Source organism: Mercenaria mercenaria, unplaced genomic scaffold (assembly GCF_021730395.1).
Source record: "Mercenaria mercenaria strain notata unplaced genomic scaffold, MADL_Memer_1 contig_3053, whole genome shotgun sequence".
NCBI classification, from domain to species: Eukaryota; Metazoa; Mollusca; class Bivalvia; order Venerida; family Veneridae; genus Mercenaria; species Mercenaria mercenaria.
In genome coordinates, this window is record NW_026461157.1 from 7,871 (window position 1) to 13,780 (window position 5,910).

The following is a 5,910-nucleotide window of genomic DNA, read 5'->3' on the forward strand; positions in this document are numbered from 1 at the left end:
AGCACCTGATGTGCTCTCTTGGATTTTATTCAACCAGACATGAGCTTTATAACTTTAAAAACACGAAAAGTGCTTAGATCCCTCTGTTTCATATGTCTTAAAATATTTCACGAAACAATTACAGGAAGTGTAAGCACCGGAGTCCTATGGACACGCATCTATTTCTTTTATTTCACTCGTTATTTTCACTATAACAGTCAACAAATATGAAAAAAAAAATATGTTTGAAATCGGAATCCAAAACAATGTTTTATTTTTCAATTCTAGGTCTAAATAAATTTCTTGAAGAAAACTTAAATGCTTGTGACGATCTAGTTCAATAAGCTATTTCGGATGACCTGTATGCGCATACATATACATGTATAGGTATGTTAAAACAACATATAGGTTAAACGGTGCCATTTTGTGTAGACTGGCCATATTGATTTAAATCGACTTACTTTAGAGCGAAAATCTTCTAAGCCCTTGGTTACAATATCCTGGGTGCCTTCAAATAGAAATAAATTCTACGAATGCAAACTTAAAACTTGTTTATTGATTGTAAATTTTCAAATTTGTTTTTACATAAGATATTGAGTAGTAATAACTTACTATTGATATTTCATTCTCAACCTAAACTTATTCAAATGGTGTTGCCGTTAAGATAACTTGGGATGAATCCTATACTTTTGACCCTGGTAAAAACACCAAAGCCTATTACCCTTTGAACTTAACTTAAACCTTCGTCCCTATGGGACCACAATGTTTGTTAATAGCAGTTTAGAAAATGACCGCTATGAACGGTCTTTACAATTTTGAGAGCCATTACTTTAAAAGAACAGGTATGCTTCAATATGACATAAAACAGCACTTTCGGTTCATTTCAAAACAAATAGTTTGTGAAAGCTGCTATGTAAAGGTGCCAACTGACACTAGAGTTATCTGAAGAAAAAAGAAAATTAAATCAAATGATACGGATAATATAGTTGATGTCAAGAAACATAATTATAAACTTTCATAATACTTTTACATAAGCTCTTGATGATTAGTTATAACTTAATTTAGGTTCACTATCAACATATACCAATTAAATGGTATTCCTGTAAGATAAATACGGATGAATCCTGTATTTACAACCCTGTCAAAAGCACCAAAACTTATCTATTAAATTTATCTTTAGACTTCTTCCCGATGTGAAAATAAAGTTTGTTGATAGTAATTTAATAATAACTGCTGTGTATTGTCTTTTAAAATTTGAGAGCTATTTCTTTAAAAGGACTGATAAAATGTCACAAGTGTTTTGTCAATACGATGTCGCGCTGCACGTTCAGTTCAGCATCTGGTTATGAAATAAAACAAATTGCGAAAACTACTATTTAAAGCTTTTTAAGATGCCTACCGACACTTAAATTATCTGAAAGTAAATTTAAAACATTTGCGTCAGATAATATAGTTTATGTAAAGAAACCATATAGTATTCACCGTCAGTATCCTCTGTATCAGATTTATGCTCATTAACATTGCCGTCCGCGACACCCTGTAAGTAATAAAGGAAAATAATATTTTGTTAAAAGCTTTATGTTTCATTCTCACTTACTCTCCCTTTAGAGAGCGTCTTCTTTCTAAGAATCGCAACAAAAAAATGGAAATTTGAAAAATTATGGCGGTAACAGAAGCGGTCATGTTGAAAATAACAACTAGATGGAAATGGATTTCCTTAAACTGTGAACTATAGGAATATGGCCCTTGACTTAGTCAAAAGTTTACATAAAGGACATAAATATTGGTGTCTAATGAATTTCAAAATGTATATGATCTAGATTCATAAAACATTAGAGGATTATTACACAACATTTGAAGTTGGGCACTTGACGTTCTCTTTCTGACTTTACTCAGTCAGACAGGAGTTATGCAACTTGACTTTATGAAAAATACAAAGTGCTAAGAGGTTTATGTCCCACAGGTCTTAAAAATATATTTTACCTAGAGTCTCAATACCATGTACAGACCTAGGCCTTTTTGTCTGTCGTTATTTTCATTTAATATAAAAAGGACATATGTTTGATCTATCTCTAAGAAAAATTAAATGAGTTTTTAACGATATGATTCAATATACTATTTCGAATGACCTGTAATCATTTACATGTACAGGTATTTAATACAGTATATATGTTAAACGGTGCCGTTCTGTGTAGACTTGTTTGACTGTCAATAAGCTTTACTTTATAAATTCAACTTACCTTAGAGTCAAAATCTTCCAAGCCCTTGGTAACAATGTCCTGGATGCCTTCAAATAGAAATAAATTCTATGAATGCAAACTTAAAATGTGTTTATTAATAATAAACTTTCAAAGTGCTTTTACTTAAGATGTTGATATAAGTAGTAATAACTTTGTTTAGATTATTTTCACTCAGCATATACCTATTCGAATGGTGTTCCTGCCAAGATAACTAGGGATATATTCTATACTTTTGACTCTAACAAAAGCACCAAAACTTTTTACCTTTTGAACTTAATATAAAATTCCCTCCCAATGTGACCATACTGTCTGTTAGAAACAATTTAAAAAGGACCGCTTTGAAATATCTTTACAAAAATTGAGAGACATTTCTTTAAAAGAACAGTTTAAATGTCACAAGTATTGTTTTAATGCGACATCGCACAGCAAGTTCAGTTCAGCATCCGATTATAAAACGACATATTTTTCAGAAAACTACTATTTAAAAGTCTTTAAGATGCCTACCGACACTATAAACATCTGAAAAAACAAAGAAAATTAAAACAACTTCATCAGATAGTATAGTTGATGTAAAGAAACCATATATTAACCATCAATATCCTCTGTATCAGATTTACGCTCATTAGCATTGCCGTTCGCGCCACCCTGTAAAGTAATAAAATAACAAGGTAAAATATTTCACACGAGGTTTGCTGACATTTTGTTAAAAGCATTATGGTCGATTTCCACATACTCTACCTTTAGAAGGTGTGTCTTTTCTAAGAATCGCAACAACAAATAGAAATTTAAAAAAATCACGGCGGCAACATAGGCGGTCAAGTGGAAATTTGGTGATTTTTCCGCTTTTGCAACTAAGAAATAGATTGCTGAGACTTCATATTATTAACTGTTAAATGAAATGAAAAGTTTGCTTAGGCTAAAAAAAGTAATTAAAGGTTTCATATCTCTTGGACTATAGGATTATTGCCATTGACTTAGTCAAAATGTATTTGTCCTAGAGTCATAAAACATTAGAGGATTGTTAAACAGCACATGATGTTCTCGTTAAGGTTTTTATTCAGTCAGACAAGAGCTATGGAACTTGACTAAGAGCTAAATACTGATAAAATGCTTAAAAGTTTATGTTCCATATATCTTAAAATATTTTACCTAGAGTCATTAAACAATATACAGTGACAGGAATTGTAAGCCCAAGAGACCTATGGACACACATTCAGTTTTTTTTTTCGTAATTTTAATATAACTTTCAAGAAATATGAAAAATAGATATGTTTGAAATATATTTCCCTAAGAAAAATTAAATGAATGTAACGATTTGATTCAAAGTCTTTTTCTGATGACCTGTGCGTATAAACATTATAGGTATGTTAATACAGTATATGGGTTAAACAAGATGGTGCCGTTTTATGCAGACTGGTTGGACCTTAGATAAGCAATACTAATTCAAATCGACATACCATTGAGGGAAAATCTTCCAAGCCCTTGGTTACAATGTCCCTGATGCCTGCAAATAGAAATAAATTCTATGAATGCAAACTTAAAATGTGTTTATTTATTATAAACTTTCAAAATGTTTTTACTTAAGATATGAGTAGTAGTAACTCTGTTTACATTCTTCATGATCAACGTATACTCCTTTTCAAACGGTATTCCAGTAAGATAACTACGGATGAATCCTGGATTTATCACCCTTGCAAAAGCACCAACACTTTTTACCTTTTGAACTTTTATGAAAACTACTATTTTAAGCTCTAAAGGATGCTTACCGACACTCAAATAATCTGAAAAAGGAAAATTAAAACAACTGCTTTAGATAATACAGTTTATGTAAAGAAACTTTATAGCATTCACCTTTAATATCCTCTGTATCAGATTCACACTTATTACCATTGCCGTCCGCGTCACCCTGTAATGTAATAAAAGAACCCAAGAAAATATTTCTTACGAGGCTGTGTTTTATTGCTCTGTGCTTCCGAGACATCTACCCTTACCTATTATCTTTGCTAATATTTTGTTAAAAGCTTTCTGTTCCGTTTCCACATTCTCTTCCTTTGAAGGATGTCTCATTTTTAAGAATTGTAAGACAAAATGGAAATTTAAAAAGTTATGGCGGCAACATCGGCGGTCATGTTGAAAATTTGTTGATTCCTTTCGCTTTTGCAACTACGAAATGGATTTCCTTAAACTGTCAAATGGAATGAAAAGTTTGCTTGAGCTAAAAAAATAAAGAAATGGAGCCCTATCTTTTGGACTGTAGGATTATGACCCTTGTCTTAGTCAAAAGTATGCATTGCGGGCATAAAGGTTGGTGTCAAATGAATCTCAAACTTTATTTGACTTAGAGTCATAAAACATCAAAGGATTGTTACATAGCATGTCATGTTGGGCACCTGATATTCTCTTTGGAATTTTACTAAGCCTGACAAGAGCTTTGCAACTTGACTTAGTGGAAAATACACATAAAATGCTTACACGTTTGTGTTCCATATGTCTTTAAAGTATTTCACCTAGAGTCATGAAACCATGTACAGTGATAAAAAGTGAGGGCACCAGTATCCTGTGGACGCACATCTTGTTCTTATTTTTTTCTCGTTATTTTCAATATAACATTCAACAAATATATATAAAGTAAATATGTTATAACGATATTTTTCTGAGAAAAAAAATGTAATGAATATATCTATTTCTCATGACCTGTATGTATATACATGTACATGTAAAGGCATATCAAAACAGTACCTTCGCTAAACGTGCCGCTTTTTGTAGATTGGTTAGACTGTCAATAAGCCATTCTTCTTTTAATCGACTTACCTTAGCGTCAAAATGTTCCAAGCCTTTGGATACAATGTCCTGGATGCCTTTGAATAGAAATAAATTCTATAAATACAAATTTAAAATGTGTTTATTAATTACAAACTTTCAAAATGCTTCAACTTAAGATTGTAATAAGTACTTAAGCTTGTAATAACTTTGTTTAGGCTCTTCTCTCTCAACGTGCACCTATCGAAATGGTGTTCCAGTAAGAAACATTTAACCTAGCCAAAGCATCAAACCTTTCACCCATTTGAACTTAATTTAAAGCCCATTCCCTATGTGGCCATACAATCAGTTAAGTAATTTAAAATGACCAGTGTGAATTATTTTTAAAATATTAAGTGGCGTTTCTTTAAAAAAGTACAGGTTGAATGTCACAAGTATTGTTTTAATACGGCATCGCACTACGAGGTCAATTCAGCCTCTGGTTATATAAATAAAATAGCTATGTGAAAACTATAATCACCTTAAGATGCCTACCGACAATAAAATTATCTGAAAAAGGAAAATTAAAACAGATACGTCAGATAATATAGTTTATGTAAAAAACCATAGAGTATTCACCGTCAATATCCTCTGTATCAGATTTACGCTTAATAATATTGCCGTCCGTGTCACCCTGTAAAGTAATAAAAGAACATATTAAAATATTTCATACGAGGTTTGCACATGTTTCGTTTAAAGCTTTATGTTCCATTTCCACTTACTCTTTCAAAGTGTGTCTCTTGTCTAACGATAGTGCCAAAACAATTGGAAAAGTAAGTGCGTGCGTGAGATTTGCATGCGTGTGTGCATGCATTCTTATTTATTTTGGAACAGTAACTATGTTATGTGATTCTCTCGTTCATTAACTACTATACACCTGTTTTGAACTTGT

At 31.8% G+C, this 5,910-nt stretch overlaps 1 long non-coding RNA gene across 1 annotated transcript; it reads right to left on the reverse strand.

Annotated features, from left to right (window-relative positions):
- Nucleotides 1-439: 439 nt before the first annotated feature.
- LOC123560079 (uncharacterized) lies at nt 440-3,724 on the reverse strand. Its single transcript, XR_008369147.1, has 5 exons — nt 3,677-3,724; nt 2,810-2,864; nt 2,220-2,266; nt 1,462-1,516; nt 440-487 (listed from the first exon to the last, which is right to left on the reverse strand). It is a non-coding gene; the product is annotated as an uncharacterized LOC123560079 (long non-coding RNA).
- Between the last annotated feature and the right edge of the window lie 2,186 nt (nt 3,725-5,910).